Source organism: Maylandia zebra, linkage group LG9 (assembly GCF_041146795.1).
Source record: "Maylandia zebra isolate NMK-2024a linkage group LG9, Mzebra_GT3a, whole genome shotgun sequence".
Lineage (NCBI taxonomy): Eukaryota > Metazoa > Chordata > Actinopteri > Cichliformes > Cichlidae > Maylandia > Maylandia zebra.
In genome coordinates, this window is record NC_135175.1 from 3,851,844 (window position 1) to 3,879,179 (window position 27,336).

Consider the following 27,336-nt stretch of genomic DNA (forward strand, 5'->3'; position numbering starts at 1 on the left):
TCCCCAGGGTGAATGTAGCTGTTGATATAATATATCCCACATAGCAAGCAGGTCTGGCCTGGATCTGGTATCAAACCGGCATTAGTGATGTTCGATTCGTGAACGAATCGTTCAGTACTCGAGAATCACTTTACTGACTCGTGAATCATGATTCACAAGCCCAACTGACTCACTGACTCATCCCTCTTTCTGTTAGCAAACTAATTCGCTTAGTAGAAATATATCTAGCTTGTAATTAAAATTGTGGGGGGGGGGGGAACAACAGCCAGTTTCTTAACAAAAGCATTTCTGCTCTGAACTGGAAGAAAAAACCCTGAGTAGAAGCTCACATCAAGAAAATAGCTCCTCAGTTCACAGTAGCATCGCTCTGCTAACATGCTAACAGCACATTTGAGCTACTCACCCCCTCCCTTCCTGTGCCGAATCGTAAGCGTAAGCGAATCACTCAGGACTCACTAACCCCCTCCCTCCTGTGCTAAATCGTAAGCATAAGCGAATCACTCAGGACTCGCTCACCCCCTCCCTCCTGTGCTGAATCATAGAGCGAGTGAACGAATCACTCACTCGTTCACCCCCTCCCTCCTGTGCTGAATCATAGAGCGAACGAACGAATCACTCACTCGCTCACCCCCTCCCTCCTGGCTCACAGCTTCTTCTTCTTCTTGGTTGGCAACCAATGTTAAGGCGCATTACCGCCCCCAGGCTCACAGCTCAGTGGACATTTAGATGAGAAAATATATATTTAACACATTTAAGGAAAATACTAATAAAATAAAAATAAACAAAATAAATGTTTATTAAGCAATTTTGATAGGAAATTGCTTAATTTTAGAAATGTTTTTGCTCTTTTTTGCGCTATAAAATTGTTGTTTTTTGTTTTAGAATCATTCATCTTAGCAGGGGGATTTACATGAAAAGAGAAACAAATTAAATTTGAGTGAAAATGTAAATTTTTTGCACTCCCTGGTGAATCAAATGACTCAAAAATCCGATTCACTTTTCATTTAATAATAGAGTCTACCCACATAGCAATATTGGTATGGCCCAGATCAGACCCACACAATGTGCTTACACATGGCCCACATACCGCAAAGAACGATGGCCCTCTGGTGGCCCAGATATGGTTTGCCAGAGGTAATCCACACATGGGCCAGCACAGGACCACCAGTGTGTCTGCAACTGGCCTTGTGCTGGCCCATGTGTGGGCCACATCTGACAAACCAGATCGGGGTCACCAAAGGGGCGTCGTTCTTTGCGGTATGTGGGCCATGTGTAAGCACATTGTGTGGGTCTGATCTGGGCCATACCAATTTTGCTATGTGGGTAGACTCTATTATTAACTCATTCACTGCCAGAGTTTTTGAGCATTTTTACTCATTTTTGAAGAGCCACAGAAAACTGTGTGTTATGATCATATAAACGCTGAACCTACCAAAATGAAGAACACTCTCTTCTTCCATCCCAAAAAAAAAAAGCTTGTTTCTACCATTTTCCATTCTTTAGTAATCAGCTGTAGAAGAGAGGTGGGTTCCACCAAAAATGCCTGTTTTGACCACAAAAAGGGAGAAAACGAGCTTTTTGTGAAAAATACATTTCAAGCAGTCTGATGTTCACTGACAAGCTGCCCGAGGTTGTATTCTAGCCCCTCCCATTGAAGAACGTAATTGACGTCTATAGACGTCAATGGCAGTCAACGTAAGTTTTTCAATTGACGTCTATAGACGTCAATGGCAGTGAATGAGTTAAATGAAAAGAACAAATTAGACTACACTACTGAAACCTTCTGCTGCTGTTTTTAAAGTTTCCATGTTAACAGGATGTAGATGGCTCTGAAGATTTAAACAGTTTCAGATCCATTACACTCACAGTCTTAAATGTTAAAATCTCTAAGGACAGCATTACATTTCTGATATTAACAGTAACTCTGGGCCTCTGTGGAGTGTGCAGCTGATCTTATCGCTGTCTAAAAATGGATAACAAGACCTAAGGAGCGCTGAATCATTCAATAATACAGACTATTACAATAACAGCTGTGTAGCATCGCTAACTAGGTGGCAACAAGCCTCCAACACGTTGCGTATGCTAGCAGCTAATCTAGCAAACGAATTAACAACAGGGTGATTTTAGATGTTGTAGAACTTAGACCTTATAAGATGATAAGCTGTGTGTCTTTTTTATAACAGTGATGTGGTTGTATTTACCTTGATTGAATGAGTCGTCAGTTGCAGTAAACCCATCAGCAAATAAACTGGAGCAGCCAGGCTACGTAAAAAGTGTAGGGGCGTGTTTGCTGTCACATCCAGCGGGTGTGTGGGCGGGAGCGTGCACAGTCGCTCCACCTCAAGACACTACTGCGCAGACTCTGGCTCCAAAAATACAAGATGGCAGCCTCCACAAGCGGGATATTTTGGCTTAATTTTTGCACAATGTGAGGAGGTGCACTGCACTTTTTGTTAGTATTAGCTGTTGTTAGCCAACGTTTGCAAAAAGAAGATCTAATGCTGTTAGACTCGGACACTTGCCTCTCATGTGATGTGAGAGTATAATCAAACTGTTTATCAGAGTGAACTTGTGGACAGTTTTAGGACACCTCACTTGAAGCTAACATTAGCTGGCATAATGTTAGCTTATAGCCTGTTGCTGTTGTTTAGCCTGCTCGTTGTTGGCTGTTTGGAGATGGAAGGAGAGCATGTCTTAATCTGCTGACAATAAGTAATTTTAATATATTGGGAATAAATCAGCATGTTTATGAATGTTTTCATGAGTTAGTGTTAGACTTCAGTTCAGGAGTTGAGGCTAAGATGAGATGATACTATGTTTATAAGGACACATCAACTTTTTTGAAGACATAATTACACACTAATCAGTGTATATTTATGAATACAATACTTCTTTTAAAATGAAATAACTTAACAAATGTCCCTGGGTTGTACTTTAGTATTTAAAGGAACATGCACTCCTTTTATTAAGGTTTGGAACCTTTTTGAAACTCATTTTTAACAACCATGTGTCTATTGGAAAGTCAATTGTGGTAGTTGTTTGATGCAGATGTTGTACTTTTTGTATTTATTGATCGGGAGTGAAACTGATCGTGTGGACTTTTGTGTTGTTCAGTTTATTTCTGTTCCTGAGTTTTCTTTTTATTTATATATCTTGTCGTTATGTAAAATAAGGAATTATCTTCATACAGGGAGTGCAGAATTATTAGGCAAGTTGTATTTTTGAGGAATAATGTTATTATTGAACAACAACCATGTTCTCAGTGAACCCAAAAAACTCGTTAATATCAAAGCTGAATGTTCTTGGAAGTAGTTTTTAGTTTGTTTTTAGTTTTAGCTATTTTAGGGGGATATCTGTGTGTGCAGGTGACTATTACTGTGCATAATTATTAGGCAACTTAACAAAAAACAAATATATACCCATTTCAATTATTTATTTTTACCAGTGAAACCAATATAACATCTCCACATTCACAAATATACATTTCTGACATTCAAAAACAAAACAAAAACAAATCAGTGACCAATATAGCCACCTTTCTTTGCAAGGACACTCAAAAGCCTGCCATCCATGGATTCTGTCAGTGTTTTGATCTGTTCACCATCAACATTGCGTGCAGCAGCAACCACAGCCTCCCACACACTGTTCAGAGAGGTGTACTGTTTTCCCTCCTTGTAAATCTCACATTTGATGATGGACCACAGGTTCTCAATGGGGTTCAGATCAGGTGAACAAGGAGGCCATGTCATTAGTTTTTCTTCTTTTATACCCTTTCTTGCCAGCCACGCTGTGGAGTACTTGGACGCGTGTGATGGAGCATTGTCCTGCATGAAAATCATGTTTTTCTTGAAGGATGCAGACTTCTTCCTGTACCACTGCTTGAAGAAGGTGTCTTCCAGAAACTGGCAGTAGGACTGGGAGTTGAGCTTGACTCCATCCTCAACCCGAAAAGGCCCCACAAGCTCATCTTTGATGATACCAGCCCAAACCAGTACTCCACCTCCACCTTGCTGGCGTCTGAGTTGGACTGGAGCTCTCTGCCCTTTACCAATCCAGCCACGGGCCCATCCATCTGGCCCATCAAGACTCACTCTCATTTCATCAGTCCATAAAACCAGTCTTGAGATATTTCTTGGCCCAGTCTTGACGTTTCAGCTTGTGTGTCTTGTTCAGTGGTGGTTGTCTTTCAGCCTTTCTTACCTTGGCCATGTCTCTGAGTATTGCACACCTTGTGCTTTTGGGCACTCCAGTGATGTTGCAGCTCTGAAATATGGCCAAACTGGTGGCAAGTGGCATCTTGGCAGCTGCACGCTTGACTTTTCTCAGTTCATGGGCAGTTATTTTGCGCCTTGGTTTTTCCACAGGCTTCTTGCGACCCTGTTGACTATTCTGAATGAAACGCTTGATTTTTCGATGATCATGCTTCAGAAGCTTTGCAATTTTGAGACTGCTGCATCCCTCTGCAAGATATCTCACTGTTTTTGACTTTTCTGAGCCTGTCAAGTCCTTCTTTTGACCCATTTTGCCAAAGGAAAGGACGTTGCCTAATAATTATGCACACCTGATATAGGGTGTTGATGTCATTAGACCACACCCCTTCTCATTACAGCGATGCACATCACCTAATATGCTTAATTGGTAGTAGGCTTTTGAGCCTATACAGCTTGGAGTAAGACAACATGCATGAAGAGGATGATGTGGACAAAATACTCATTTGCCTAATAATTCTGCGCTCCCTGTATGTTCATGTAAAATTACCAAAACATGAACCTTCTGTGGTTCTGATCAGCCTTGAGGGCTGAGAAATGAAACCACTGAGGAAAAAACAGCAGTTCTTTTAATAACCAACTGGAGGCGAGCTTTTAGACTGTTAAACTTTCTAGCTGAAATGAATGTTTAGAAAAATTTTGTTGGTCTGGTCTAATTTACCCCATCATACCAATCATCTATGTGCATTAAGGATAAAAGTTAGATATTATTAAGAGGTGTGGATACTTTGACACAGGCAGTTGCAACTAGTAGGCATCAGTTTAGGCAGTTTGATTCTCTTCTGAACTTTACTTTTTGACCATGATTCTGCCTTTTTTTTACTGCAGTGAACTAACACGGCTTTCTCTGCAGTGATTTAGTACTGGCATATTACTCGAGAGGCCTTTTTAGTTTTGATGAGTCATATTTACACATTTTATTTTGCACTAATTAGCAGATATGAGTCTCTACAATTCACCCATACACTCGATGCAACCTTGCTAATCAAGGTTGTCATTTTTAATTAAAAAAAAAAAATCAACAAAATCAGTACATGAATGTTAGCTGGTTTAAAACAAATAAATAAATAAAGACAGGACGATCAGTTTTTTACCAGTAACTTTTATCTCTGCTTCATTCAAATCTGTGTAACTGAGTTGGATTGGGTCTCTTTTTACTGCTGCTGATGTCAAACCTTTGTATCGGTACAAATCCTAAGGGACTCGATCATGAGCCACCTCATTATCTTTTATTCCTAATAGCTTTTATGGAAATTGGACTTGATTTTTTATTTTTTTTTGAAGCATATAAATGTGTTATTTTAGATCGCGCTGGCACTCGTACAGCAAACGCTGCTGCTCTTTCACACAACAGCTCGATCGATTAACTGATAGGACATGTTTGTTTTCCTTCTTTGTCGGGGTCTGTTCAGGTTGAGTGGGTTTTGAAACTGCTCTAATTATCCACAGGCCTGTGCTGCTCTGATCTGGCTGTGCTTGGGGCTCCCTCGGATCGTCTATCTGTGTTCTTTGAAAATGTATGAATGCGCATCATGTTTTCCGTGGGTCCATTCCAGAAATTCCAAAATGTTTTCAGCTTGCAGAACTTTCCTTTAAAAGGAACTGATTGCTCTAGAGAGAAAAAAAAAACATCTGAATAAGTGATTAAAAAAAAGAAACTGGGCCACATCTGGCACTGAAGCTGAGACCCAATCTGCACTACTCCTTTCTCTAATAGCACTTAATTGTGGATCCATTCTAACTTTACACAGCTCTAAACTATGCATTTAATTGAAAAGAATATACCATTAATACAGCCCAACCTTCCATTGGTGCTTTTTTTCGTTGTATTTTAGCTTTTTCGTTCATGCACATTGCCAGTCTCTTGTCTTGTAGTAATGATGAAACGATGCAGGGTTCTCTCTAGAGGGAGTGCTGAGGCCCTGTAATTATAGCTCCATCACCAGCAGATAATGCTCTCAATTTGAAAAGCCTCCACTAAAGTAAATACCAATGAGGAGAGCCTCCGACAGGCCTGATATGGAGAAAAAAGAGAATATTATATTCCCTCGGTCTATAGACTCTCTACAGGGGGGGCGGGTTCAGGGGCTTGTGGGTGTTCATGAGTGCGTGCTTGCATGCTCACCAGGAGGGATGGACTCACTCAGCCTCATTAGCATGGATACAAATAGGTTCTTTACTGCCGATGTCTCATTGTAGAGACATCTGGGAGCGAAGGAGAGTCTTTAATGAAGCTCCGTACATCGCAGTCTGGGCAATGAGGCAGGGGTTATGAAGAGAGGATGAAAGTGAAGGCGGAGATGGTGGGTGCCAGGAAATGTCAGCGCTGAAACAAGGCAAGAGTAAACATTTTGTTTCATGAATGACACAATTTCCCTCTAGATCAAACTGACAAGCCAGCTCCCCTGAGAAATATTCAAAATAAAAATCATATTTTCATCACAGCCCTCCTGCTACACAAGAACAACAAGATTGCAGCAGCCGAGAGCTCCATATACAAACTCAGGAGATAAGCTTCTAATTTTCTATACATCTAGGACATGCTGTATATTACACTGGCAGTGAATTTAAGTACAATGGAAGTGGAATCACCAAATATGGATATCAGTAATTCCCTTTTTTAAAAATTTAATTAGAGGATAACACCCCCAGAAATACATTTTCAAAGGGATCTCCAGAATCGTCAGTTATAGGCTCCCTATTAACTTTCAACTTCATATTTTTCTTATCCATGCATAATTCTTGGTTCATTATAACTTTTACAAGCTGTTTTATCTCCCTTCTAATTAAGTGAATGCTCATCTGATTGGCTGCCCCTCTCAAAACAAGTTTGTGCAGTATGTGGGTGGGTGGAGCTTTTTACAGCCAGGGCTCAGCACAGACAAACAAATGATTCTGGCCCGGATTCTATCAAGGCCAGAATAATGTGAGATTATGGGTTTGTAAATAAAAAAAATATTAATAACGCCAAGAGTGTCCAAGTGCTGTGCAAAGTGGACTCTTCGGTGAACTCTTCTAACCTCCCCTGGACTTCCATTGAGGATTAGTGCTCGACCTAAGACCTGCTTTCTCGAGACTTGATACTTATGGAGACATGCCTCAGAATATCAAATAGCTCTGCTTCTTTTGGCTTGTTTACAGATCTTCTGACTGCTGTAGTTTCTTAACACTTTAGAGGTAAGAAACCACACAGTTGGCAGCCAGCAATTACATAGCAATGTCATCATCCTTGACAGAAACTATGTTGGAAACTATAAAATGCATAGGATTAATATTTTTTAATGCCACCAAGTTATTATTTAAGAAGTGTGGTTTTACTCTTGTTCCTCAGGATGAATTAAATTTTAATATGGGAGAAAAAAACAGACTAATTGGTTCATCTACAAACATGAAGACTCTGCACAATGTCAATTTGTCAAGTGTGAGTAGTAGCCTTTCCTTGCAGGTTACCATTGGTATCATTGGATTTATCGATTGATGGATATCGATACTGCTCATTGACCCTCGTGTTTTTTTTTTACTCTTTTTGATATTTCTGACCATTTCTTTGTGTAAAATTAAGACATAACAGTGTTGTGGCTACTTTTTCCTGATTGTTAAGCTTACCAATAAATGTTTTTAATTTCAACCACATACAAACGTCTTGATGCATTCTCAATCATCCAGGAAAATAAATCTCCAAAAGTTGATTCTGTTCATCTGGACGTAGCGTTTTGTGGGAGAAACGTTTCGTCACTCATCCAAGTAACTTCTTCAGTCTCAGCTGACTGCAGGTTTCCCCAAATCTTATAAACAGTACATTTGCATAATGAGGAACAATGGGCTGGGAGGTCAGTTCCTTAATCATAATTATGCAAATTCTCATGACCATTGATCAACAACCACTGATCAAAGCCCACTGATCAATGGCCATGAGTACCATTCACAGAGAGTTTGGGAATGGCTGCAATCACAGCATTGTAAGATGGTGACAGATGTACCCTTAGGCCCCCTCCTCCATTCAGAGATGGTCTTTCCCTTTTCACGTAAATGGCCTCCTTGACTCCGCCCTCAAACCAGCGTTCCTCCCTGTCCAGGATGTTACATCCTCATCCTTGAAAGAGTGTCCACTGGCCTGTAGGTGTAAATAGACTCCATCTCATTTGCCAGAGACTGTTTGGTTTCCCCGATGTATAAATCCTGGCAATCCTCCTGGCACTTAACAGCGTACACTATGTTACTCTGTTTGTGTCGGGGCGGGGGGGGAGCTGCAGTCAGCTGAGACTGAAGAAGTCACCTGGATGAGTGACGAAACGTTTCTCCCACAAAACGCTACGTCCAGATGAACAAAATCAACCTTTGGAGAACCACATACAAAGCACATATATGGGGGGTGTTTCAATAGATAATTTCCCAACAGCTGAAAATATTTACAGTATAGGTCACACTATCTTCCTTATGTGAGACCCCATGATTGTGATTTTAGTGTCCGATTACAATTCTCTGAGAAGTTGTTGCTGCTGGATGTCAGAGCTAAGGTTGCTGCAAGTAAATAAATAGAGTAAAGGAAGTTTAACTTGTCTACTGCTTGTTTAAACAGTGTTGCATTTGTAAGTCTACTGGTACCACAGAACATATATCACAGTTCTGCACAACTGTGCAACTGTCATCTGTCTTACTTTCCAGCTTTTCAGTTTACATAGTCTCAGCCGTTGCAACTTCATCCACTGGTTAGTTAAGTCCCGTTGTGACGCCTCAAGCTGAGGATCGATCCTGACGTGATTGATGTTCACCTCCAGTATCCCAATTCTGATGCTTGGTCAGCTCATGTGAGGGCTGGCCTGCTTTGTTGTAGTTCAGAACAAATGTTGGCACTTGGCTGTTTGTTTGACATGATGCAACCTAAAATAAATCAACAGTTGACTTTTACTATGGATAATTAATTTAACTGATCTTGTCCCAAACAGTAAGTGTAGGAATATTTGACTGTCTTATCAAAAGCGTGATACTAAAGCATTTTATCAGACTAGAGGAGTTGTTTTGTAAGTCTCTGTGAGCTTGTTCCTATCAGCAAAGTCTTTTACACTGGTCATTTGATATACTTTCATTATAAAATTATAAACCGTAGCAGCTTTTTAAGTTGGCACCTTGAAGTGTCAAAGTAACCTATCATGTTCCCAAAGAGAAAGAGGCAAGAGGGAAGGGAAAATGGGACAAAATGAAAGAGGAGGGAAGCAAAAAGGAAACAAAAAGATAGTGTGACATGGAAGAGAGAGAAAGGAATGTCCTGGACTATTTTCTAACTGCTGCCAAGAGACTCAGCTGCTATTAACTGTCACTTCTGAAACAAGTGCAGGAGTGTCATTCATTAGCTTCAGATCATTGAAAATGATTATAACGCCACACTGTGACATCAAAGGACACATGTTGGCTTTGATTAATCATCACTTTTACTCACTTTCTCTTACTTCCCCCTACTGTCACCTCTCTTCAAAACAAAGAGTGTTTTTCTCCCCAGGACTGAGCAAGTAAAGAGACTCTCAATTAGAATCTCTCTCCAGCTGTGAGGTTCTAATAGGCTTTTACTGATAACGGACTTTTTAAAGTTGAAACAGATTCTGATATTTGGCTGGAAGATGTTGAAAAATAACAATCTGTGCTGATATTCATCTTTACATTTAACTGCTTTCATATCTTAGATCCAAGCCAGAAATGAGGCAGGATGGCATGTCCTCCAAAATATGCTATGCAGAATTTAGAGCATCAGACATCAGAGCCCCATCAGAATATCTTAACGAGTTGAGCTTGAGGTCAAAGCATATAACCTTTGAAGTATTGTTAATTTTACCTTAAGTTAAATTAATCAAAATACTCTGCTTTCATCAAGTCAAACATAGACCATAGTTAATGGATTTCTAATTTTAAATTACAGCCAACATCACCTTCATACACAACAAATGTCTCCAGCAATTTTTAAAAATTATGATGAGGTACACAGACAATGTTTTGTCTACAATATTTTAAATTACTGTTTGACTAAAATAAAAATAAAAACTGTATCACAAGAAGATTTTTGATGACCCAAAACATTTTGTTTAATGAAAACAACCTACTGCGGCCACGTGAGTTTTCACTGCTGTGTTTTTATAACAAAAGCAGAAGTATCTAAATGTTGCCACCATTGTTACTGGACATTTACGCTTCTGTGAGAAATCTATCCCGAAGCTAAGTCGTGAGCACAAACCCCTCTGAGACACAACGGTGTAACCTGCACTTCCCTAGAAATGTAACTACATGTTCCAGTACACACAGTGATTGGTTCGTTTGATTCTCTCTCCTACTACTTTTTGGCTGCAGTTTTTTCAATTCATCAGTGAGAGAATAAGTGTCACGTTACAGTGTCAATACAAGGACTCCCAAATGAAAAGTATCCATAGAATGAAATTATCCAGGAGGGAATGCACAAAGAAGTGGAAAAAAACAAATGCCAGATTACACTGTAGGTGCTGCAAAAATTCCCCACTGTAGACTAAATTAGGTCTTAGGAGGTAAGAATTGGTTTTTAACAAAGTGTGTGTATGCCTAAACTTGAGTGGTCAACAAACACCCCAAAAACACTGATTAACTTTCCAGGAAGCAGATACAAAGTTAAAGTGTGCATTAGTGTGGTTAAGAGACTGGTGCAGATGGATTTAAATAAATGGTGTTTACAGCTGTATTAATGCTGCTGTTTTACATTGTGATCAGGGGCATAGTTGTGATGGAGCACCTACATTAAGCTCCAGTTTAGGTTGTTGGCATGAGTAACTCCCCAACCCCAGATGGCCCCGCCCCTCCCTGAGCCTGGTTCTGCTGGAGGTTTCTTCCTGTTAAAAGGGAGTTTTTCCTTCCCACTGTCGCCAAAGTGCTTGCTCATAGGGGTCATATGATTGTTGGGATTTTCTCTGTCTGTATTATTGTAGGGTCTACCATACAATATAAAGCGCCTTGAAGTGACTATTGTTGTGATTTGGCTCTGTATAAAGAAAATTGAATCTAAAAATTAAATCTTTTTTATAAAGAAAATATTTTCTAATGTCAAATAAAGTATTGTATGCATGCAGTGTAAACTAAGGCATATGTTCAAGGCTGTGTTCTTGTAAGGCTTTCTTACATTAATAGGAGGCAAAAAGAGTTTTGACAGTGTTTTGCTGGATGACATAAATTTGTATCTGTTTTTGTGTGCCTATTTAACAGAGCGAGTTTGAATCTGTTAGCCTTTAAAAAACATTGTGGTGGCTATAATGCAGGAGTGAAGTGAGCATATCAGGATTTGGGTTAGTGTTAGCGGTGCGGTATGTATCCACTCCTGGAAACCCTAAAATGGAAAAGCTCCTAACGGAAAAACGGTTTCTGAAACACAATCTAACCCTAGACAGGTCGTTGGTGAACTAGGGAATGGTAAGAAGGTAAGGTGACATTTAATTGTCCAGAACTATCCTGTTCATGATCATCAGGCACGTCAGCAGACTGCAGTCAAGAGCTGCTTCAGCAGCAGCATGGAAGCTTCCTCTCAACAGCAGATAAAGCAGAGTAATAAAGCCTTCTGCAGGAGGTCATGAACGCTGCTGCTTCATGATTGCTTCCTGAGCTGCAGGGCAACAATCAATCCGCTCTGTTCTCCTCTCTCACTTTCTTTTCACCTTATTTATATCCCTCTTTCCTCCACACCTCTACCTGCTGCTGCCTTTGAATTTATCTCTGCTTTTTTACAAATTTTCTTTCTCCTTTCTTCTGTACTCTCAAGACAACTCATGCACAGTAAAAGATGATTATTGTCTCTTTGTGGGGTTTTTTCCATGGATTCTTTGTCTGACAAGAGAGCAGAACTTGATATTTTTTGTGTAAAATTAAACTTTTGAAGCCTGTGTTGATTACATGAGCCTCACTTCTTGTCAAATCAGTGGAGAAATCCTGTAAATTATCTGCCGCTGTGATAATTTCACAGGCTCCCTCCTGGTGTTCATGAATTTCGATACAAGATAAAGGTTCTTGCCAAGGTTGTGATTCTATTATGCTACAGTACACTTCTTTATTCATCACATCTCTGATTCCCACCTCTCTCAAATATGTTTTCCTCTTCGCTGTAGCAGTTACTGCAGCCTCTTCTTTTGGTAGATTTTTTCACCGACGTTTCCTTGTATGCCTTCCTCCTCTTTCTGCATTTGGCTTTCTTTCTCTTCGGCTTTGCCTTACTCTTTTTTCATCCAGCCTGCAGTGTTTTCCCTTCCTTTGGAATCAGTGTTATTTTTCTTTCAGAAGACATGTCCATAGACATAGGCCCCACATCCTCTTCATGTAACGCTATTCTCTGGGGTTACAAATTCTCATCTTTTGTCCATTTATGCCTCTTTGTTCCAGTAACCACTTCTCATATGTAGGTCCTGTATGTACTGATGTGGAACTTGGTAATCCAGGTAACATCCAATCTGGTATGGCTTTAGCTATATATATATGTATTATTATTTTTTTTATCATATTCTGATGTAAGCTATGTAAGTAGCATTTAAGGCCTACCCTGGTAACCTTTGTTAGATACATGCCCAAGTTGGGATTTGAACCAATGAGATGATTCACACCAGCTCTCCAAAGAAGCTAACTGTACTCATCTGCTAATGGATAAGACGCACCTATAATGGCTAAATAAAGGCTGGATGGTCCTGATCCCCAACGGTCCCCTGAAGCAATTGATATCATTCTACCAATAACCTGCCTTAGCACCTCATGGAAGCTCCTGTCAGGCATCATAGCAGATAAGATAAACAGGCACATGGTTCAATACATGAGTGAGGCCCTGATAGGAATTGAATTGACTTAAAAAAATTCTATGACTCAGTGTTTCACACATGGATCCCATCCAGCCATTGTTTTCTGCTTCTCCTTATGAGGGTTGCAGGGGAGCTGGAGCCTATCCCAGCTACCAGCACCTTGAGACTATACGCTAAGAAGAGGAGAGAAGCTGGCAACTAGTGAGTATCAACACCACTATCCATCACCATTAAACAACAAAGATCCATGAGTGCATCAGAAAGAAGATCATAACTGATCATGTGCTTAGTGAATACCCCAGGCAGCAGTAACACAAAAAAGAAGAGGAGCAAGAAGAGGAACAATCATAGAAGGATAGGCCTCTGCACAGCAGCCAAATAGAAGACGGGATAGAAATGGCTGATATTGAAAAAAGACTACCAACCAGAGATGGGTAATCTTTACAGCACAATAGAAGCTGGGGTCTACTCTGAGCAGATCAATAGAGGCTGGGGCCTACCACTTTGCAGAGCCTGCATTTGGCAAGAGCCCAGAGACAATCCTGCACATAGATCAAAATTGGATACGCACCCTACAGTGGTTAAGAATGACCATGCTGAGCTTCTGTGGGATACAGATGGACAAACTGGACAAACCAACCAGACATAGTAGTGGTGGACAAGCAGAGGAAGAAGGTGGTAGTGACAGATATAACTATAACATGTGATAGCATAAAACTGGGTGAGAAGCTCCAGTAGGAATCATTCCAGTTCCCAGGAATGAGAGCTCTGTCTAGAAAAGTGCAATCCTAGGGACAGCAAAATTATTGCTATATACAAGGATATATGGTATCCTTATATCCTTCAAGCTCAGGAGCTTGAGGGTCTTGCGTTGCTGTTCCTAGATTGCACTCTTCCAGACAGATATCTCAGATGTCGTTGCTGGGATCTGCTGGAGCAACTCATGAAGTGTGGGGTCATTGCGCCAAGTACTCAGATTACCATGGGGACAACTTTTGCCTTACTCTCATTATCTTCTCTCATTCCTCTTTCAGTCCTTGGTATTTCTCAAGCTTCTCAAGATCCCTCATCCTGTTGTTGCTATCACTTGGTATAGCCACATCTGTCTCTATGGCTGTCTTCCTCTGTGTGTCCACCACTACTATGTCCAGTTGGTTACTCATCACGAGTTTGTCCATCTGTAACTGAAAGTCCCACAGGATCTTAGCTTGGTCGTTTTCAATCACCCTAGGAGGCGTAACCGTTTTTGACCTTGAAACTTCCATATTCAGTCCCACTTGGCACAGATACTCGTGTGTATGCCTGCAGCGATACTGATTAATTGATTGACTGAGTGATTGACTGACTGCCTGAAAAGCAATGGAAACCTATCAGAAATCCTTAATCATTATATGCTGGCAGTTTAAATAAAGGGAAAGTCATTACTTCACCATGGCACTGACCTTTCTATGCTTTTCACCCAAGTGAGTTATATATATATGTTGACTTTTCTGTGACGTACAGAGAGAAAAAAAGAAAACAAAACTCACTAGAAGCCTCCCTTTGGCAGAGATAAAAACTAGGTTTTGGCAATGTCTGTAAGACACAGTATTATCATTGTCTGGCAAGGAGGAAAATTGTGTCTGTCAGCATGCTCAGCTATAATGAGCCTCTTCGACACACAGAAATGCATATTTGCCGTCAGAATTAAAGCAAACACACAGAGCAGTTCATTAAGCGAGACAAAAGGGAGGCTGTGCAAGCGATACAGCAGAAATTTGTTATCTAAACTAAACAAAACACAGTAAAACAATAGATTGGGGAAATTAGCAAAGTCAGTGACTGAAGCAGTAGCGATAGATTGGACATGTGAGAAAGGTGAGGGGAAAATGGGAATTTAGAATGGTACCAAATGTAAAAAAGAACAGGTTGTAGTGACTACACGCTGAGAAGATAAGAGAAAGTGAACCAATTAACAAACTTTTATAGCCGGGAGCATTCACATATAATGTCCATTTATATGGTTGCTCTCCTTGACCTGAGAGAAACAATTTTTGCTCTCAAGCCTGCCAGCCTGCCTTACCACTTTGCATACTGAAATCCAAACCCAATTTGACATTACAATGCATGCAGAATATAGATAACAATGTGTTTAAGTTTATACACTAATACATCAGATGTTAGTGTTCAGATTATGCAAATAGGTACAGTTCAAACTGTCAGTCACAACGTAGGAGTATCCTAAAGGAAACCCTTTAATGCTTTATCCCTTTATGACCCCTGGAACTCATTGGGGATCATAATTCAAAAAATTAATATAACTTTGTATTAAATAAGACATTTACCAAGCTAGCCATTGTGACCATAAACTCAACAGAAGTAAGCAAGAAGTCAGTGGTCATTTTCTCGTAGAGTTCTTTCAGAAGGCGCTGACCAAAGACTGCAGGTTTGGAACAGATACATCTACATTGGTTACATTTTTCAAACATGCCAGCTCTTGCCACGCTTATATGCGTGTACCCACGCTGCTGTCATTCCTGGTATAAATGCTGGTGAGTCTCAGTTACACGCAAAGCAACTGGTGTGTCTCATCAGTATGTGATACATCAGGATACGTAATGAGGCAACTTATCAAAATAAAACATGTACGGCTACAGTTGTGAGGGCCAATATTTTAAACTATGCTATGATCTTTTCCTAATGCAACAGGAGGCTTTTAGTACCCAAGCCTAACCAGCAAAAGACAGCAAAGTGAAAAATTAGTTACAAAGAAACAAATCAGCCAGGCGGCAAAAAACACACATGTCATAAAGGCATCCTGTGGCTGAGAGTTTAGGACTTTTACAACAAAAATAAGCAGCTGGAACTTTGCATAAAGGGTTCCCTTTAAGTCATTTTGTGTAGTATGACAGCATGTTTTTAAACTATGCACTTTTGAAGGGAAATGACAAATTGACAGAAAATGTGAAATGTCCCCAAAGTAGGGTGCTCTTTGTTCCGGTTGCATGATATCTTATAGAAGGGATGCATTTGACTGAAGCAAATGAAACAGGTGCTCTCATAGTCATCTTGTTTGCATGCCAGGAAATAAGCACATTCTTTTTTGAAAAAGTTATTCTTGCACTTTGGCACTTTAGAGTCATGGTATATCAAGAAAGTAAATCATCGTCATCAGCTTATTGTACATGTCACTGACTTGCAGTATTATTTGCATCATCAGTATGCACGCCCCCTGTTTCATATTCTGCCATTAGGTGTTGTGTTGCAAATGCATAACAGTGTATTTCAAGGTCTCACTCCATAATTTATGACCCCCACCCTCCAGCACTGACTCAGCAGGTGTCTCAATATGTTGAATGTATAACTTGGCCTACTGTGAATAAACACAGGGAAATGAACTGTGTGCCTTTCACTGTTTTCATTTCATTTGTTTCACACTGTTCTCAGGCACACCATTATCAAACAGCCTTCACCCTCTTTGAATACATCTGACAAACCAACATACCTTCAGATGGGACACAAGGAGATGGTATTTCACAATGTGTATGTGTGGAGAAAATGTGTGCATTGAACTTTGAGAAAAATGCAAGATAAGTGCTTTTAAACAAGTAGTGTGTTACCAAGTCATTGTCAGCTGGATTGTTTTCATACACTGTTCCAAAAAATAGTAATGTCAAAGTATCTTACAGTTTTGTACTGTCTTTCTAGAATATCATTAAATTTACATAAATAGACTGTGATTTTACATGTCAAAGGTAAAACAACATAACATCACTGTAAATATAGTAAAACACAATTTACTTGTTTTTAAATATATGTTTTTGTACATATGCATATTTAGATTGTAAAAATACATTCAGAAATGTATCATAATTTCACAAATATTTGTCTGTTATGTGAGAGAATGATCTGTTAAATTCAAATGTAATAGTATGGAAAAATATATAAAATAATCAAAAATTAATGAGAATAATCAATAGTTAAAGGAGTATTTGAATTATAATTTTGCTGAAAATTTCATGTCATCCAGGTCTGATTCAATAATTCAGTGAAAATATAATTAATAGGAATAACAAAAAAAAAAAAAAAACATTGCACGGCCACGCTGTGCTAATTATATATTTTAAAAAAATAAATGTAGAGGTAGGAATTGCAATTAATATAAATCTCAAAGTATTCCCAACATTCCTGAACAGAAATAGGCCTCTGCACCTGGGGTGAGGGTGTGGCCATGAAAACAATGTGACATGCCATTGGATGTCATTGACCTTGTTTATAGGTAATTTTATTGTTTGATCACATTAAAATGTTCCTAATTTAATGTCTAAACGCAGAAAGGCAGAATCCCATGTAAAATTAGCGCAACAAACTCTATTTTCATTACTGAAAATAACTGTATTTTCCTGAGAAAGTTATTTTCTGTTATTTTACGGTAGTATTTTGGCGCCCCAGCTGCTGGAATATTACCGTTTTTATAAGATGTTTTTTTTTAACAGTGTAGATATGGTATTCGTGACTCAGAGTTTCCATATTTTAGGATTTTAACAAATACTGCCAGTTTATTAGCCAACTGTCCTTCTTATGTTTTCCCTACTGGCAGGCTCACTAGCCAAATTGCTATCGTGGCAGTCTTGTCACATCATTAGACGGACACCACCTCTGTCATCTTGGACGGCAGTAGTAGTCCAAGTTCTGTTCTTCAGCTTAAGGCTACTCTAACCAGGACCTAAAACAGGTGGAGAGTTAACATATGCAAGTAAATGCAAGTGCTGTAAAAACATAGTGAAAAAGCTAGGTAAAGAAGAATTTCTACAACTTGTGTTTTCTTCCCTTGAAAAATGTTACAGATGTTGTGAAAAGGAGTTTCTGTTTAAAAAGTGCTTAATTCTTTAATTATTTGTAACCTTTCCTGCCTGGCAGCTTCAGCAAGCAGAATCATGATCTGAATGTCCTGTTGTGTCCCAGCACATTTGCTTTGCCAAGACGAGCTCTATAAACTCTCTATAGGTTCCCCTTGGTTGACAATTTCTTTTTATGTTATTGTATTATTTTTTCATCATTCACATTAATATATGTATTGTGTAACAGTGCCAGAGCTGACAGGCAAGAGCTGTGTGTTTGTCATGAAACATACTGTTAAATATCCCAATTTTTTGATCTTTGGGCTGAAGGAAGAACAACACTCGGTGTATAAACGCTCAATCAACAATCTCTTTATTCCATACAATTCTCATTATTCCATACAACACTTTGAGCATTAACGTCTAGATGGGAGATGTGGACAGGAGGGTGTCCGCCAGATCTCGAAGTGTCTGACCGTTCCTCACATTCTTATAGCGTCAGCCCCCCTCCAAATTCATAAAACCTAAACATTCACATTCTTTCTCTCTCAGTGAGCCTAAGTTATGACCTTGGCTTCCTGTGCAGTATGTTCTGTTCATTTCTAATCAGACAAATAAGCCGATGACTCTCTGAAAACAGTATTTCTTATATCTCAGCAGTATAATGCATCATAAAACAATGTAATTCATTCACAATAAATCAGCAGTCTAATGTAATACAAATGAGTTTAATAAATGTAATAGTTATCACCTTCTTCTAAGTCAGGAGAATAATGCAACCTAAAACTACATAATGATTTCACAATCTTTAATTAGAGGTATAACGTGGCATGAGACAGTATAGTAATCTCACAATACTTCATAATGATTCTGAGAAGCTACAACATTATCCCCCATGAGCCAGAGGCAGACAGAAAAAGGCCCAGGAGACCTGGGTTGTCTGCAGGCCTCCAAGAGTACTGAACACCCAAGGCCACATGTCCCAACAACAACCATGTGTCCACCACAGCAGAAGGACGAGGGATCCCCCAGACGGAGCCCCCTCAGCCAATGGGTTAGAGTCAATGGGCAGTCAACTCCATCAAGGCCATCCAAGCATGAGGCAAAGACAGGACTACAGTTCCCCAAGCACCCAAGAACAGCCAGACACCTGCCCGACACCTGTCAGAGACTGTTTACCAGTATGTTAACCTTTTTACTTGTTTGTGTTTATTTTACCTTGCTTACATGCTCTCATACCTCTAATTAGTACCTGGGAATTTCCCAGTACTCTGCACCAGTCCCAACTGCAACTTTAGGCCTACATCTATGGTTATTCCACCTGATATTGTCTTTCAAGAAACAGGGTCAAATCTAACCGAAGATTAGATTTCCTGCTAATGAATCACTATCGATGCAGAATGCCCACTGATGTAGGATGCCCCCTTGTTTTTACTAGCTACTTTATGTTAAGGTGAACCAAAAAGACTGACACCACAGTGTTCCTCTAGCTAATTGAGAATGCTGCATGCAACATGCATTTGGGACAAAATATTGAAGTATGAGAATGCTATTATCTTTATATGCCATTCATTTGAAATGTATTTGCAGACATGGTTTACAAGGCCTAGAGTAAGTGCACGAGTGCAGGCTCGACCCTGCCAGTCGGGTTGCAGCATTACAAAAAGGCTCAAACAATTAAAGTAAGAAGCTTGATGATGAGTTTCATAGACTTGTTAAATTTGCCTGTATACATGGAGCAGAGTAAATACAAAGGAGGTGGCGCCGTTACATTAGATGAGTGAGCACTGATTTAAAGTGAAGCATCTCATCAACACTGAAAATTTTTTGAATGACATTAAAATAGTTCACATCTTAAATTCTCTGAGACAAGACAAAGTAAAAAACAACAACTTTTCTTTCAGGCAGTCTGTGCATGATCTCCATTCTGAAATTAGGCTGTTTTTCTTCCTAGAAGAATAAAAATAAGTGCTTTAAATCACAAATGATGCCTAATGACTTGGAGATCATTAAATTTTGATCTTTATAGCTGTATTATTTAATGCAAGGAACATGCTCACCTTCAGTACATCACGCGCCTTTGATGTCTTGCCTTTCTTGTATCCCGAGGGAAGGAAGATGTTTGTTTGTTATTTTTATAAGAATGCACGGCAGTAAAAATTAATTGTATCATAATCCTGGCAGCTTTGACCACTTAAGAACCCGTTAGAGGGACATTGCACTTGGATGGGACTCACAAGATCTGTTAATGCATTGTTTTGTTTTCCAGTCAAAATGCAGCAACTAATGTACATTTAATCAGCCAAACATTAATTCCTCAACAACTACTAGATTGATTGTCAGGAAAGAGGGGAAATATTGCATGACCTGTCTCCACTATTTAACTTGAAAAGCAAGCGATGTGCGATGATAACAGATGAAATTAATACTCTGTTGTACATAAATTGATTCATGGCTGCTATTGTTAATCATTAGAATAAAAGGAGACCGCCGTATGGCATTAAGTAAGAGGTGCAGTGAAATGCTACTAATGAAACTGAAATAAGTTATTTCTGCAGTTGGCCTTGTTGCATATGTGCTGGTAAGAGTTTACCTTTGTATTTAGGGAGGAGAGTATTCAAATGAATAACTCAACCTATCCTATAAATGTTGGCATTTGGCGATTTACTGCAAACTGTGCAATGATTTAACACTGACAAAAAGCATGTTTCAGTGGGACATGGCTCAGTCACAGTGTGACTGTGCCTGGCTTCAGGACTTTTCAGGCAGACAAGGAGATGAATCTGAGCAGCAAGAAGAAATATGGAGGGGTTGCCCAAGTTGGGAGTGAAAAGTTGTGTTACTCTGGACATGTTGTGCAACGTTAGAATGTGTCCATATTACTTTCCAAGGGAAGTTGTCTTTGGTGTTGCTGTTATAATCCAGTTTGGATCAAAACGCTCTTTGGATTCCTCCATCAGCAGACACAGAGAAAACCTCCTGGACATGCAGCTGAACACTCAGCTCTGCTGCCACAAAGACCAATACAGGACATCTTTACCACCTCATTTAGGTTTTCATTCATTGACTCATGTTTTTAAATATTTCTGGCTGACCTGACACAGTCATTTTCCAACTATTGGGATAAATAGAGAACCTCTTCTTTTTCTGAACACATTTGACCCTGCGAGTATTCATTCACTTGAAATGGTACTGAAAGATGAGTTTGTTGTGAGTGCAGTATTAAGGGTTTGAGTCCATCCTGTTGGATGGATAACAGTTACTTGATGAAGATGCACACAAGACAAACTCAAATTTTAAAATATATGTATTAATGGGAATCTTGTTAAATTAATGTATACAAGTATGTACAGATATCACCAACTATAATTTCATTTCTATAATTAGATTTTTTCATTTTAATAATTTTTTGTAATGCTCTAAATGTGTGCTTTTGTTCAGTATTCAACCAACTGCATAAACCAATAAGTATGAGTTTGGGAGTAAAGTGTGCTTCAGGTATACACAACACAATATGCATGAACTAAATAAATAAAAGCACAAAGGGAGCTTTTGATTGACTGGTCCAGTGTTGTAGTTTCAGTATTACTTTGGGGAGTATGGCAAGTCCAAGCAAGACGAAACCACATTCATGAAAACTGCCAGTAGCGGTTTTTGATACAGGCGACACGGGTGGTTGCCCGGGGCGGCATCGTGGTGGGGGGCGGCATCACGGGCATCGGCAAAAAAAGTAAAAATAAAAATAAAAATTGCTCATACGTCATTCCAGCGCATATCGGGAATGGCATAGGCACCGATCGGTTTTCTATCGGCCATTTGCTGGGAGCAAGGGCGCCCTCCGTTTGCGAGGTGCGCCTGCTGCTTGCGGTACAGGGAGGAGAGGGTGGGGCTGCGGGGGATTCTCTGACCGGATGGAGCAGCATCTAATAACCAAGTCGCAAAATAAAACAAAATAAAAACAAACCAACAAACACGAAAACACCAGACATCATGATACAGACTTATAATTTGCACCGATGTTTTTTCAAAATTCTGTACACGAAAAGTGAGCGCGAGAGCCCTCGGTGCGCCTGCTCGCTGCTGAAGTCAAAGTAAACTTTATTGTCATCTCCGCTACAGACAGTCCAGCATATAGAGAGACGAGACGACGAGGCTCCAGTTACAGCAGTGAAAGTAAACAAACAACAAATATAAGAAGAGTAAGAAAATAAATATACACTTTAGGACTCGGGGTAAAGGATCAATAACAATTTAAAATTTATAATTTACAGTTTGATGATTTAAAGTCTCACACACAACCCGTCGAATGGGGAGGGGGGCCTGCTTCCAAATAGAGCACATTTCATTCATAATGATGTAAATCCAAGTCCATCATGTATTCATGATTTGAATCCTGGGTTGTGTGAAATCCCAGAAATAAACCCTAGACAAAGTGAATCTGTGAACTAAGGTGTAGGTTGTAGGGGATGGGTGTTCATACTGGAGTGCAAAATTAAAACCAATGGAAGATGGACAAGAAAAGTTCAAAGCCATCAGGTCCTCAGTTTAGAAAAAAGAGAAAAGAAGAGGAGGAGAAACGAGCAAAAGATGGAGGTAAGAAGATGTGTGATTGGATGATGGCAGGTCATCCTGAAACAATCAGAATCAGAATACTTTATTAATCGCTCAGGAAATTATGTGGGTTACAGTTGCTCCAAGAAGAAATGGTAAAAATAGCAACAGTAACAAACTAAACTCCAAACAATACATTATGTTACAGATTTTAATATTAATTAGTCATTGTCAGTTGTTGATTCGTCTTGTTCTCATTGTTTGACGAATTATGATGGCTGTGGTAGCCTTTTATGTTAATGTACAATCCTTAATATGTTTTATGTGTGTGTGTGTGTGTGTGGGGGGGGGGGGGGAGTGTTCGCCCAGGGCGCCAAACAGGCTAGGACCACCACTGAAAACTGCTTTGTGGGCTATTTTAAATGCATGAAATAAAATTAGTGGTAATGAATACACATATGATGCAAATTACTGCAGAGTTTGCAAATGTAGCATTACATCATTTACAAGGATACAAAGGCCATGTGGCCAATAAATAATCCACATCAAAATAACACAGCCGCCTCACTGGTATAAAAAGTCAAAACGTGCACAGTAGCAGATATGCTCTGGACAAAAGTACTATACTTCCTGCACAGTACATGGGAGCAGTTTGGATATTGAAACCAGTGCTTGAAGCTCCTGTCACACAGTGTTTCTGCTGTCAACACCAGAGGAGGTTTGGAACTGCAGTTATTTAGAGTTACTGAGTCAGCAGAGTGTTGATGACTTACGACAAAAAACCCCCAAAAACTGTTCAGTCAGGCCATCTGCGGTGATTTATATTTAGTAGCATGGCTCTGTTCTCGGACCTTCCTACTTTTCAATGCACAAGCCAGAGGCAGGGAGTGCAAGAGACCCCAGCCCACTAGTGACATCAGATATGACCAGAGGCGGAGCCAGACATTTGAAACACCCAGGGCTTAGCCCAAAAGGGTAGCATGCATGTGGGATTTTTTTTTTTTTTTTTGGGGGGGGGTAGAAATGACTGAAAGATTAATAGGCTCTGTTTTGAGTTTTGTTCAAGAAAGAATGACTTCATATAGGGAAAAATATATATCACATGTGCAGGACACCGTAAACTAGTTTTTTAATTAAGCGGCGAGGCAGAACAAAGTCAGGGCTGTATCAAGACACAAGGACTAAACCCCAATTCAACCAGACCCAGAACTGATCCAGAATTAAAACAGGACTACAACAGTTCAAAATCAGGACTACTGAGGATTTAACCAAGACAGAACCAGAATCAGAACTAGATGATAGTAGCACTAAAAATCATCATAGACCTGCACTACACTTATTTTTTAATTCTACCAAAGTCCACTATTTAGATTGAGAAACGTTTATATATTTATTTAGCCTTGTTGTGTAAACAAGCCTGCATAACTTAATAAATATAGAATTTGAAAAATAACAAACCTAAAAAGAAACACTAGGTACGAGATACATGAGGACCTGTGATACGGTGATACTTTTGGTAAACGACCATTTGACTAACATGTGTGTCTCACCTGCTCTTGTTCATCTCTGTTCTGTCCTCATTCTCCTCTCTCTCCCTCTCTCTCTTTGTGCTGACAATCATCAAATATACAGTTGAAACCAGATATTTACAAACTCTTCAGATAAAAACACAAACACTTTTTTAATTGTAACATCAAATCAGACTAAATGTTTATTTTTTTAGATTGATAAATATAAAAAACATATTTGTTAACTTTAAGAGTAAAGACAGAAACTATCTGTATTTCTTAATTGTAAATGGCACCAAATTGTATTCAAACTGAGCCACACTTATGGAGCTCCACAGTTCTTGTCACGATGAGTTGTGTGGCTGTCGGTGGCTGGACCCACGTGCAGGACTCGGAGACAAAACATTAACTTAAACGATGGCTTTATTTGCTGGAGAGTCACCCTTGGAAGATACATAAACAACAACTTAAACTAACTAGACAGGAGATGCTGAAGGTAGACGACCATGGATACACACACAACAAACGTGGAGGACGCAACAACTGGCAGGGGAAAAACACAGGGCTTAAATACATACTGAGGTGATTAGGGAATGTGAAACAGGAGGAGAGCACAGCTGGGACTCATCAGACATGACAAGACAAGGGGAGGCAAAACTCAACACATTGACATAGTACACAGACTTTCAAAGTAAAACAGGAAACTGAACAGACGTGGACTAAACTAGGGGATACAGTGACATAACAAGAGACACACTGACAGAGATGACTGTATACTAACAGAAGTAACACAGAACCACGACCTAAGAAGGAGAACACAAGAAATGCCAAGGACCTAGGGAGTTAGGAATACTAGCGACAGAAATCAAACCCAAGAGAATCAAAACACATCATGAAATCAAAGATAACTAATACAAACAGAAAAACACTGAGTCCACAGACTCAGGACCGTGACAGTACCCCCCCTCAAAGGGCTGGCTCCCGACAGCCCCAAACAAAAAAAAGCACAAAGCACCAGGCCAGGGTGGGCGGAGGGTGTCCAGGATGGAGGGACAGAGACCAAACAAAAAACAAGGAGCACCAGAGTCCAAAAACGCAGGAAAGTACATCAAAAACAAAACGAAAACCAGAGCTCAACAAGAGTCCACGAAAAGTTCAGGGGGCCGACCGTGCACACGGCAACGGCGGCAGCGCAGGCAAAACCAATCAGGAGGCCGACCACTTGGAAGGCAGTGGCGGCCACTGAGCAGGTCCGGAGGTCGGCCGCGATGCCAGCGGTGGCGACGAACTCCTTCCGGAAGCCGTCCCCGAAGGCCATGATGCCAACTTAGCGGCCTGGAAAACAGCTGGCAGAGGCGAGGCGGAACAGGTCGAGCTGGCTCTGACGGCGGTGTGGCAACCGCAGGACCAGGCGAGGCAGGACCAGACGAAGACGAAGGCAGAGCTGAAGCCGGACCAGGCGTGGATGAAGGCACGGAGGCCGGACCAGGCGTGGATGAAGACACGGCTGCGGAACCTGACGGCAGCGGGACGGCTGCGGGCGGTGATGTGAATGCTGCAGGCGGTGATGTGGAAGTCGCGGGGGATGAGTCAGCAGGTGACGGCTGAACAGACCTCCCCGGACCGTCAGCAGATGTGAGGATGTGCTGGCTGGGTCCTCCAGGACCCTCAACTAACGAGGCGTGGTGCTGGGTGGGCTCCTCGGACCCTCCAGCAGACGAGGCATGAGGCTGGATGTGCTCCTTGGGCCCTCCAGCAGACGTGGCCTGAGGCTGGACGGGCTCCTCGGGCCCTCCAGCAGACGTGGCATGAGGCTGGACGGGCTCCTCGGGCCCTCCAGCAGACGTGGCATGAGGCTGGGCGGGCGACTCGGGCCCTCCAGCTGACGAGGCAGGATGCTGGCTGGGTTCTCTCGAACCCCCAGCAGGCGAAACTTGAGGCTGGCTGGGTTCTCCCGAACCCCCAGCAGGCGAAACTTGAGGCTGGCTGGGTTCTCCCGAACCCCCAGCTGACGAAACTTGAGGCTGGCTGGGTTCTCCCGAACCCCCAGCTGACGAAACTTGAGGCTGGACGGGCGACTCGTCCAGCACTCCAGAGCAGGAATTGGACTCGGGTTGCGGGGAGGGACGGCGACGACGAGAACGCCGCTTTCTCCTGGAAACCGGAGCGACAGAAAAAAACGGAGGTTGTCGGAGCAACAGTGACTGGTCCCTCATCCTCCGACCACATTCCTGCCAGGCATGAGGCAGGTGAGGGGTGGTCGGAACCAGACGTGAGGGAGGAAGGAGTCCGATGCTGCTGCAGTGGGGCTATAGAATGCTCCGCCCGCTGCGGCGGCATGAGAGGGCTTGCTCGCTGTGACTGAGGCGGTGTGGATGAGGAGATGAGGGTGAATTGGGCCAGCTCCCGGGCTTTGACTGCCTCCTTAGCCTGGGTCAGCGAACGCCTGAACTCCGAGGCAATAGACAGCTGGCGCAGTTGAGGATTTCTGTCAAATATGGTTTGTATTGCATTCAGCCCGACTGAGAACGTCTGCAAATCTGAGGCGTGGCTAATGCGAGTCATCAGTCCGAGGATGCGAGCAAGGTCCACCTCTCTCTCGAGGTGAGCTGAGTCCGCTGGGTCCATGTTATGGTTGCGTCCTTCTGTCACGATGAGTTGTGTGGCTGTCAGTGGCTGGACCCACGTGCAGGACTCGGAGACAAAACATTAACTTAAACGACGGCTTTATTTGCTGGAGAGTCACCCTTGGAAGATACATAAACAACAACTTAAACTAACTAGACAGGAGATGCTGAAGGTAGACGACCATTGATACACACACACAACAAAAGTGGGGGACGCAACAACTGGCAGGGAAAAACACAGGGCTTAAATACATACTGAGGTGATTAGGGAATGTGAAACAGGAGGAGAGCACAGTTGGGACTCATCAGACATGACAAGACAAGGGGAGGCAAAACTCAACACATTGACATAGTACACAGACTTTCAAAGTAAAACAGGAAACTGAACAGACGTGGACTAAACTAGGGGATACAGTGACATAACAAGAGACACACTGACAGAGATGACTGTATACTAACAGAAGTAACACAGAACCACGACCTAAGAAGGAGAATACAAGAAATGCCAAGGACCTAGGGAGTTAGGAATACTAGCGACAGAAATCAAACCCAAGAGAATCAAAACACATCATGAAATCAAAGATAACTAATACAAACAGAAAAACACTGAGTCCACAGACTCAGGACCGTGACAGTTCTGTTCCTGGTGTTTTGGTTGACATCTCTTGATGTTCCCATGTCAAAGAAACAGACTCTGTGTTTTGCCTTATATACATCCACAGGTGTGCCACCAATTTACTCACATGGACTCTACTAACCTATCAGAAGCTTCTTCA